Below are 11,530 nucleotides of genomic sequence, written 5' to 3'. Positions count from 1 at the left end.
CGAGCAGTTTAAGAGCAAGGTTCAATGAGGAGGGGAGTAGCCTATAGGGACTGCATCTGCTTTTGGCCGCTGGCAGAAAGTTTGCCCTCCTGGAAGACGTCCCGCCAACTTCACAGACAGGTCGCACGTAAACCAAGCACCGAGTACAGAGCAGCAGCCTGATTGGATTTTTTTTTTCTAATTAATTTGAGGTAAGTCGAAATGTTTGATTTACACCAGGTTTGTTCTCTGTAGGAGATGACAAAGATGCGGCACGTGCAATTTTGCAAAAGAGGAAAATAATAATAATAATAACGAGGTGGCGATAGCCTACTTAGATGGAAAATATGTGTCTTCTGATTTATATTATGAAAGAAGTGAAGATGTATTTCTATAAGCGCATTGCACTCGCAGGCGCGCCCTCGTCCCTGGCACCGCTGCGCGCGTGCACGGACGCGGAGGAGACAGCCTGAGCAATTGTTGCCTAAATGTCAGCGCTGCGTCACTGGATTTCTTACAAACTGGGCAGGAGACTTTTTGGTTATTAGTTTTCGCACAGACCATGTCACTCTCTCGTGATGAGCCAGCCGCCTCCTCGGTGTTACCACCGAATCTCTTCTATTGTTTGCCCACCAGAGAGCTCTTTGTTCATGCATGCTGTATATGAGTATTCAAAGGCTATCGTCATCATTCAGATTAAAGGAAATCTTTAATTACTGAGACCACGGTGATGTCGATATCGCGTCACCGCCACTCTGCATCATGTTAGCCCTGCGATTTGAATATGAAGTGTGAAATTTGAGGTAATAAAAGCCACCGCCACAGCAGCCACTAAACAAGGGCTTCACATCTATCTAGGCGCAAAGTCATGCACAAACTACGTCGAAATAAACACTAAGCGAGAAGTGTGTAATGCAAATCTATCCACTGAATATGCATCAATATTAAAAATAATACGCACACCAGAGCCAACGGCGTCGGAGAATTGAGAATGGCGGAGCGGGTCGTCTCATTACGCATGGGCGGTTTTTCCACGCAGGAGCCACGGTTCCCCTTCTCTTCGTGTCTCCCTTCTGTCCCGTTCACGTTAACGAAGCCTCTTGGAGAGAGAGAGAGCGAGGAAAAAAAAAACAAAACAACAAAAAATAAACTAAAATAACAAACAAAGGCTATTTGTTGGCTTTCAAAACGGCAATCAAACACCCAAGAACTGGCTGGGGGGAAATTACTCCGACTGCGGCAGGGCAGGACTATGTAGTAAGCGGGATTTGCATATTTTGATGCGCTAATTGCCTTGATGTATTTAAATATGGCTGCACGTAGCTGATATGCTTGTCTACGTCATTGAACGTGCCCTCGCTGTTAAACTAAAACGTGAATCCGGTTGAATGTAATGGATACGCCTGCAATTAGGCAAAAGGGGTGGGGGGTGGTGGGGGTAATATGAGAGAGGCTGCTTTTTCTGCCCCCTTTGCGTTTTGCTCATCACATGATGATTTTCTGACATTTGCTTATTTTCTGAGACATTCAGGGGGAAACATACATACATACAACACTGTAAAACTGTGACCGGTGAAAATAAACAGAGGACTGAGGCTTTTTGTGCCAAAGACTGAGAGAAGTGGTATTTTTGTAGAGTGAAGCGCATCCATCTCGTTTTGCAAGGAGAAAAGTCGAGCATTATAACATACCCCCCCCCCCAAAAAAAAAAAATAAATAAAAAATAATAATAATAATAACATCATCAAGAGAATTACCTGATGACACAAGCTACTGATAGGCTACTGACAAGTAGGTCACCTCAACTTTTTTTCTGTGAAAATGTTCTCTCAACCCCCCCACCCCTCTAAGCTCTGTGTGTGTGTGTGTGTGTGTGTGTGTGTGTGTGTGTGTGTGTGTGTCCGTCCAGTTTGGGAGGGGGCACGCGCCTGTGTGTGAGTCTTATAAGATTACCTCTTATTAGGCTACTGGGAGCAAGGTGAATTCATAAGTCTGGTACAGCAGGCCAATACTGTACACACACACACACACACACCCAATCAAAACATTTTGAGTGAAAGTTTTGACGTACTGTGTGTTTTTCCCTCTCTACTTCTTTTTCTTCTTCTTTTTTTTTTATTATTGACCTCATTCTAGACTTAGTTTGGGAATTGCATGTAGCAAATCACCCCCCCCCCCCCCACCCCCACCCCAGTCTGGAAACCGGTAAATGCGTTCCGTTTGTCAAAACGTGTTAGCGGAGCGCCTGCAGCAAATTCATTACCGCCCCGACTGCGAGGCTCACTTCGTAACCTGGTCAGGGGTGGTGGTTGTGGTGGTGGTGGTGGTGTTGGGGGGGGGGGGGGGGGGGTGTTGGGGGGGGTGTAGAGGAGGGTAGAGGTCCAAAAAAGAAAAGGGAACAATGCTGCCTCAGTTCGTGCGTGCAACAAAAGAACCGAGGGAACTTGTTTGAATTTCAGAGCACGTCCTCTCCTCACACAGAAGGATGGACTTTACATCCCCTCCTCCTCCACCCCCCCACCCCATCATCATCATCACCCCCCACCACCAACAGGGGAAGCAAAAAAAAAAAAAAAAAAAAAACTTGCACACTCTGAGAGCTCAACTGTGCATGCACTTTTTCTATTTGGTGCTTGTAGACGTTATGGGAAAGTTGTCTCTCTCCCTACATCTCTCTCCCTCTCCGCCGTCCCCTTCCTCCCTCCCCTCTCCTCCTCTCCCCTCCCCTCTCTCCCTCCTTCTCCTTTCTCTTCGTCTATCATGTGCTCGGGATATGCTCATGCTTTGCACAGAGCAGCTGTAGCACGCCTAAATGCAGGCTACTGAGTGTTAGCGGCAATTTTAAAGTGATGCTGCCCCCCCCGCCATAACTAAGTAATACGGCCGGGATATTTGAGGGGAACGTAACACCCGCACCACGGTACACGCGGACCCAACTGAGCGCCCGCTGCCTCTTCTTCTCCTGCTTTGCTTTGGGACGCTTTCTGATCGATTGCAGTGATTTGACTCACCTTTAGGAAGTAAGTGCAACTTTTGTGCCGGCTTTTAATGGGCTGCGTAGAGACAATCGTGTGCGTAAAAGTTGAATGTAAAGGTATCGATGACAAACAGATAGTAGCCTGTGTGTGCTGTTTTGTTAAGAGCTGATATGAACTGAAGATTCGTGGAGATGTTCCACGTAATTAGAGGGAAATGTGAAGTTTGTAACTGTGAATGTTTCCTCACACACTTTGGAATTAAGGCGCTCTAATTAGACCTTTTTGGCACCTTTTAGAAGCAACTACAACAGACCGGTAACCTAATCCAAATTTTATATAAGAAGTGATGATAAATTGTAATAATGATCTCTTCTGTATTTTGCACTTTGTTGCCAGCTTCGCTCTATATTCCCCCCTCTGCAATTAACTCCACTTTAGAGTTTATTCGGCAACATCCTCAAAGCAATAGAGCGTCTGTGGCTTTCTGATAAAAAACCGACAATCTTGTGAAAACTAGTGTTGACTGAAATTATTATTATCACTATTATTATTATTATTTGGCCTATATGAGACACATTTCGATATCAGCGAAGACACCGTCTGTGTGAGTTTGTGTGAACTACAGTGTGAGAAGTGTAATTTCGGGAGCGATGTGTTGGACATAATTTCAGAGAAATGTAAAAAAAAAAAAAAAAAAAAGACAGACAGACTCATTTACGCACAAACCACCACAAATCCCACATAAATGGCGAGTGTGTCATTTCTTTAGTTAACGAACTGGACTGTCGTGCTGAGACAAAAGCAAAAAAAAAAAAAAGTTAACTTTACGTTGAATGAATAACGTCACCAAAATGGTCACACAATGTCTTGAAAACAAAGCGTTCATTGTTGTGTTTATTTGTGCGTTATTGCGCACGGAAGCATCGTTTGTTCGAATCATGCAGCCAGTAATACGAACAGAATTGTGCCCTTCTCGTATTTTTTGGCTTCTCAGCACTGTATCGTTAACCTTCACGGAAACACAGCTTATTAGAATTTCAAGAGGATCAGCAGGTTGTAAGTTTAAAAAAAAAGGAAAAATAATGGTGTGAGGTAATTAAAGCATGGCCTCTGTGTGGGAGGCCTATTCTGAAGCCTCCTTTACCCTAATGAGGTGTGCTTTATAATGGTGATCTTAGTGATATCAGGTTGGCCTTATAGTTTATACCATTTATACGATCCACATCATGAGGACAGAGTGATCATGGACGTGTGGAAATATGGCGATGCATTTAAAGACATGAGAATATGGACAATGTGCGCAAATTAGTTGATTTTGAGCATTTTGTCAAAGCACGAGTGACATTTTTTGGACAAATCCAGGCTGCTGGCTTGTGTCATATGCTGCGGGTAGAGTGTGTTATTCAGACAGGGGCGGCTGAAGCACAGAAATAAGGAAGCAAAAGCTGTGGATGTGAACATTCAAGGGGAAATCTGATTGTTAATAGTAATCCCATATTGAAATGCACAGGCCCTGCTCATTAAAACACCTCTGCTTTGCCCCTCCCACCGACCAAGGGAGTAAACTTGAGAGCCAGATTTAAAACTGTAGCAAGTGAATGGGACACCTGATGAAATGAGAGGGGGGGGGTGATGATGCCATTGACAAAATATTCGGTGTTAATTCTGTCACCACCTGATAGTTGACTTTTCCTGTCTTAAACCCAGGCACACATCCCCACCCACACACACGCACCAAAACACACACACACACACACACACACATGCACAACCTCTCGCTCACATGCAAACAGGCATGAATGAAGTCAATCACTGTCAGGGCGAACTTTTTTTTCACCCGCTTTTCTCAATAGGGAGTGTCATATGGTCCGAACAGAATCGAAGTTGTGCACAAGGTAGCATAACCTGCAGCTGCACGCTCCTGCGCATGATCCATCACATGTTCCACTGCCTGTTATTGTTGACTCAGTTACAAAGATCTTATATATTGACCCATTTTGTGCCGAGCTGTCGGTTAACTACTTACATTTCTGTGGGGAGGAACAAAAAAAGTGAACGGGTTGACACACGTTCACGGTGCAGCGCTTGGGCTTCATTCCGCGTGAGACGACATCGCCAGCTATACCTGAATACCATTGTAGTCTACCTTTCGGATGCGACGATGACCAAAAAAAAAAAAAAAAAAAAGAAAAAAGAAAAAAACACACACGCGCGCGCGAAGGCAGTCAGGATTTCGACGCAAAATTCGACAACGTGAGAGCAATTTAGTGCCTCGTATGAGAGGAAGAGCAATAAGCAAGTAGCGAGCAGCGTGTTATCGCGGATAGAAAATATAGCCTACGGTGGATAGACAGAAGATGCTGGCGCCCAGGCAGCCCCAGGATGCTCTCCTCATCGAGTTGATTCATTTTTTATTGTTTAATAGATGCTATTTCTGGTCGCATCTTCCATTAAAAAGCAGCCGAGTCGCTCTCATTCTGTGTAAAAAAACATATGGTTTCCCTGCCATCCATTTTCATCCCTGTGTGAGAGAAGGCGTGCAGACTAGTCGTTGTAAGGCGGACTTATTCCAACGCGCGCTGTGTAATGGATGGAGATTGTGCATGGATAGGAGGGTGCATTTGCGATTTTTTTTTCATGACATCACCGCAGTTACATTGTCGTGGTCCGAGGCCTTTGACCTCACCGGGGTTGGTCCATATTTTGGCCACCCCCAGCCCCCCTCCACACACACACACACACACACACACACAACCCACCCTCCACCTCCCCTCTATCCTTTGGGGATGGCCCTTATTCCCCCACTCTTTTCAGACCGACCGACCATGCAGCCTGCAGAACGGACCCTTTGGCTCAGGAGTCATCGGCTTTATCTTTTCCTTAAGTACATTCTGGACGTGAACGGACAACTTGACACTCTTTGGCCCCCCAAAAACAAGCTCCTGTCTTCATAATCCGAAACATTTGCGTCGTAATTCCCTGTGCTGTTATTGCACTTTCCACAGGAAACCGGATTTCCCCCCTTCTCTACCGTGTTTCTTCTCCGCCGGCCTCACAGGATATCTATTGCTACTGCCACAACGACTTAATAGAGGCGAAAGAGCCTTTTGTGGGATTGAAGCTATTTGCATTGCAAATTAGGGCCCCTGTGCAAGGATGACTGCACCTTACCCGCGATTTTCAAGGCCTGCTTCAACTCAGTAATATTGGTTAATGTCAAGTGAATATGACATTAACACTGGGATTATATATCATTTTTTCGAAGAATTGCCGCCTTTTTGCACCGGGCATATAACAGCTCAGGCTGTGCAATAGTGGCACTCAATGGAAAAAAGGGAATATAAGGAATATAAGGCACAATGTGACTTGAGGGAGGACACTGATGACTTTTGCTTTATATTTTTGAGTTCTGAGACATGGAAACTTGGGAGAACAGAAGAGGAAGTGTACATGTGGATTATTGCTGAAGATTGGGAAGTGGGTTGTTATCTTTGGTTATCTAGCTGTATGAGTGTTCTGCTCGTCATAAAGCTAGATAACCGAAAGTAAAAACTACTTCCAGACTCGTCGAGGACTTGTGGAGGACTCATGTCATATTACTCGATTTTACCACGGACCTGTTATCGTAGATGTTATTCATCTAACTGACTTTATTTTGATTTTATTCTAATTTATGTTGTCATTTTGTTACCATAATGTACATACAAGTTTCTAAGTTAGATGTTTTCACCAGGGAGGGACAGCTTTTTGTTTGTGTACTCTCCTTAATTTAATTAATAACCTTTGCAGGGAGCATAATGTACATTATTGTTGAAAACAGGTGCGCGCACTAACTCGTCCACATTTAAACACATACACATTCTCTCTCTCTCTCTCTCTCTCTCTCTCTCTCTCTCTCTCTTTCTTTCTTTCACACACACACACACACACACACACACACACACACACACTGAACTTCCCTTCAGGCCAGATATCGCATGTTAATATTTATTTCACCCTGTAACATGAGGTATGGTTTTATTTTATTTTTTTAATCTGATTGAAATTTCAACATTGGCTCATCTTGAGAATTTCACGGGAATGAAAGAGTGACATTTAGAAACCCACGTGTGCGCCTCCATGCTTCTTATTTCGGCATGGTCGAGTCCAGCCAGGAAACGGCGCTGGCATCCCAAACAGTAATAATTAGGACGTATACTGAACTGACAAAAATGGAGAGAGAGAGAGAGAGAGAGAGAGAGGGGTGGGGGGTGGGGAGTGGGGTTAGGAGAGGGAGGGAGGTGGCAGAAGAGGGAGGAGAGGAGGGAGGGAGGAGAGGGAGTGAGTGAGGGGATTGGGGAGAATTTGGGGTGGGGGTGGGGGGGTCGGGCCTGCTTAATTGATTCCGTTAACCGCAGTGCAGGAGATGTGAACGACTGGACGATCCCATTCCCACGCTCGGTGGGGCAAGTGGCAATGCCATGCCCAGGCCCAATATGACAGACAGCGCCGTGAGGGCCTGGAGGGGCTGGGAGGAGGGGGATGGGGGCCGACAGGGGTCATGAAAAGACGTCAAGTGCACCAGACTCATCTGCATCCCCAAAGAAAGAGGCGACGTTTCCCAGCCCCAGCCGACGCGGCGCTCCTAAACTTGGAGTAGTAACGGTCTTGAATGCGTAATGTCTCGCCAATTGTACTGATAATGAGGACTTTGGGTCATTATCTTAAAACTATGCGGGTTTATGAATTTGAAAGGGATGTGCAGCAACTCTGTAATCCGGCATGGCCCCACTTGAGCGCGCGGATCCAGGCGTTGTACTTCTCCTGAGAATTAGTCATAGCGCAGATAATGTTGCATAAAGAGATCTGGGGCATTTGAATAGGTGACATCACGGTGCATTGTTTGTATTTGAATTTGAACTTGACCATGAACGAGAGATCGAGTTGAGATTAAGGTTACAAAAAGAAAATTGTGAGGAGTATATTATCAGTTGCCTAGGCAACATGAAATTGTGGAATAAAAAGTGAAATATTATAACGATATATGAGAACTTTAAGGATAAATAGGTCAAATTACCTGGGTAGGAGGAAATATATATATTAACATGTATTCTTTGGTTAACAAAAAATAACACTGTAATAAGAACTTTTGCACTTATAGCTGAGTTGGACCTATTTGATCATTAATGAAATAATGTAGTTTACAGCATTTTCAATCTGTACACACAGCCTGAGGTGAATGTTATCCACTGCTATCCACTGAAGACTGCTAGATCTGTCAAATGATGGGCTGTTTCTGGTGCAGACCACGTGTTTAAAACAGGCCTGATTGATTAAATGACATGGACAATTCCAGAATTAATTTCATCTTTATTGAACCCCAGTTGAAAGTGTGTATGTATGTTTGTGTATTTCAGGTTTCAAAATAGGGCCTATCTGATGAAGTCATAGTGCAAGTTCAGCATATGTTCAGAAATCTGCTATTTTGCAACAGCGGATTATTCAAGTGCAGTGTTAAACAGAGCCACAGTGGCTGAATTCAACACTGCCTCTGCTGAAAAGGTCTCTTGCTGACTTTCTCACACCATCAGACAAAACTAGTGTCTCTTGTTCCTGGCCCCTGTCAAAGACGGCATACAATACCAGGTCGCTTGCCCGAAAGAAAATTTGAGAACACAATTTGGGCTGAGCAGCGGTGAATAAAACAAGTCTTATTGTCCTCAGTTAAGTCGATTGAAATCGTCGTCTAGCTTTATGAAAGAGAACACTGTTTTCAAGTGGGGGGGGGGGGGGGGGGGGGGGGGGGGGCACTAAATGTCAGTCCAGAGAACGAAAAAAAACTTAGGGTCTGTAACCAAGCCACCATCTCATATCATTCACCAAATTTTCAGCAATATCATATCCAGTGTGCTTCTTTTACATAGTGCTTTTTCTACTTCAGTTTTTTTTAGGAGCGTGGCTCATTTTATGAGTTCTTCTTCTTCTTCACTCAAGCAAGAAATTGAAACAAAATGTGCCCTTGTACATTTATATCTCAGCCTAAATTTATCAAATTCAGTATATTTTTACAGGCTAAGAGGCATTGTAATGCGGAGATGTAGTGTTGCCAGGAGAGAGCAGTATCACATGTCTCAAGCAGCTGCAAATCACACTTGCATGCATCTCCCTTCTCAGTCACTTTCTGTTTTCCTGTGCTGCATGGAGGAGAGATGCAGTATGGGTTGGCAGCGGTTTGCACGGACTTTATTGCTTCTGTCTCTGGAGATTGAGTGAATCTCACCAATTTGGTTCACATTAGTGCTTTTTATGAACACTGACAACCACTGCTGCCAGGAGTCCTTAAAATAATGAACTGTATTCTCTATCTGTGATGATGATGTGGCTTCCATATCTAAATTTTACATTTACCTGATAGTGTGAAGGTGCATTTCAATTCTTCCCTGTGTCTCTGTAAATGAGGATGCGTAGTGTGTTCTAGTGTGTGAGGTGACCAAAAGTGCGCTTTTATATTATTTATAGAAGTGTTCCTGCCGTACAAGCACACTGCTGAGAAAGAAAAGAACCTGCCATTCATTTCACAGAGCCCCATTTCATATATATATATATATATATATGTGTGTGTGTGTGTGTGTGTGTGTGCATGATTTGACTATGCATGTAGAAATGGGTAGTGACAGTCTCCTTCCCTTCTCCTCAGTAAATGGGGACTACACGCTTAGCTGTGCCCTCCTTCCGCACTCACACATACAGTGCACCACAGCAGCCATTGTTGTCACGTGATTTGTTGAGTAACAAAACCATAGCGACCGTGGAAGGTGTTTTCATATTCATTGGGCAGGCAATCAGCATATTTTATGTGAGCGTGCCCGGGGTTTTCATGTGCTTCCCCTGTGCCTCTGCGCTGTGTATGGCAGGTGCAGTAGCAGGTTTATAATATGTGTCGGCCCAGGGTAATTTCTGCGCCAGACAAAGGATGCGAATATAGTCGTCATACAGGTGCCATTTGCTAATATATGTGTTGCACGGCTGTATTTTTTTTTTTTTTTTTTTTGCTCATTGCTGCCTACTCCCAGATTGTTTTGCAATAAGTGGTGAGATATATGGCTTCTTTTTCAACAGGAAAAGCTGTCATATTCTTAGCAACCGTGAACCATCATCTACAGTATTAGCCAAACGACAGTCAAAACTATTTTATCCAGGTTCACTGAGCAGAAATTCAGGGCTATTTTCATGCTGCCGAGGCTTGTGATGGGGGCGAGAGGCTCCATGTGCATCTACGTATGTATGTCAGTATTTATATGTGTGTATGTTTTTCCTGTGTGATTAACTGACCCATGGTGTCTTGGATAGCTAGTGAGGCTACTACATCATGTTGATGAAAGGGAACAATAGCTGTGTCTCAGTCAACAACGTCTGTCTGTCTGGCTTGGGCCACGTCTCTCTCTTTCCCTGTGTGTTTATGTGTGTGTGTGTGTGTGTGTGTGTGTGTGTCTCCTGGACATGAACTTGAACTTGAGACAGGCAGCCAGACACCATCTGTGCACCAGGAGTAATGAATTCAGTGCATTCATGACTGTGGAGCAAGCCTAGGCCACCGCTACCCATTGATGAGCAGATGACCCCTATAGTCTGAGTTAGCTCTTCATCACTAATAGAAATCAACAATACCAGCTGGTAGTAGGGCAGTTTATTTTGGCTGTTTGCCTAAGGAGAAATAAAAGTAGTGGTGTGCCAGTGGTGGTGGAGCTTATATGAATGTGTTTTGTATACGTGCTTGCATGCGTCTGTATGCTTGTCAGTGTTTTAGCGCGTGTGCATGAAGACCTGCATGTTTTCCCTCCTGTTTATCTTTGTCTCAATACATAGCTTATGCAAATTAATTTGACATACATCCTTTCCCTTTCCATATACCGGCCCTTTCCCTATTAAAGCTCTGGCCTGCTATTTTAAAGACACAGCCATGCTGAATTTATTGCCTTGATAATTGAAAGGGCTGGTTCAGTATTTCCCCTGGTAAAGGGTAGTAAGTGAATGAGGCATAAACCTTAAACAAGCCAGGCACAATGTGAATTCCTGCAGGCCCTCCTTCTCCTCCTCCTTCTCTTCCTCCAGCTCAAGCTTCTGTCACAATCACAGGCACACACACACACACACATACACACGCATGCGCACACACAACAAGGCTTTTCCCTCTGGTTGGTGTCGCCACGGCAACGGTAGGTGAGATCACCGTGCGCATGGCAGCATCAACCCCTGCCAATGCAGGACAGGTTCCTGGTTTCTGTGAGTGTGTGTTGTGTTGTGTTGTGTGTGTGTGTGTGCATGTGTGCGTAGAGTGCTCTATGCAAGAAACTAGAATGCCACCTACCCTCCATGGGTCAATATAGACAGATATTATAGTTTTAAAACGTGTTTCCTGTCAGGTAACCTGATGTGTTGATTTAGTGAAAGTTGCTCTATTCTCTCTAAATCATTGAAATCATACTGTTAATGTAGCTGCTTAATCAGCTGAGTCTAAGGCTGTTGTTTATGCTGTATATAAGGCAAAACAAAGTCTGAGATTGTACATTGTTCTTGAACACACATACTGACAC

General features: G+C 44.2%; 1 long non-coding RNA gene across 2 annotated transcripts in view; it reads left to right on the top strand.

The window, feature by feature from the left end:
* The window catches only part of LOC108878286 (uncharacterized), a 41,064-nt gene continuing 29,534 nt past the window's right edge, over positions 1-11,530 (top strand). The window contains exon 1 of one of the 2 annotated variants that reach the window (XR_007814404.1): positions 1-191. This is a non-coding gene — a long non-coding RNA (uncharacterized LOC108878286). Of the gene's footprint in view, positions 192-2,640; positions 3,000-11,530 lie in introns of those variants that run through there. The other variant, XR_001960212.2, reaches the window with a different exon arrangement.

This window comes from Lates calcarifer, linkage group LG13 (assembly GCF_001640805.2).
Source record: "Lates calcarifer isolate ASB-BC8 linkage group LG13, TLL_Latcal_v3, whole genome shotgun sequence".
Lineage (NCBI taxonomy): Eukaryota > Metazoa > Chordata > Actinopteri > Centropomidae > Lates > Lates calcarifer.
Note: the sequence above shows the minus strand (reverse complement) of the source record. Positions and strands in the feature narration are given on the sequence as shown.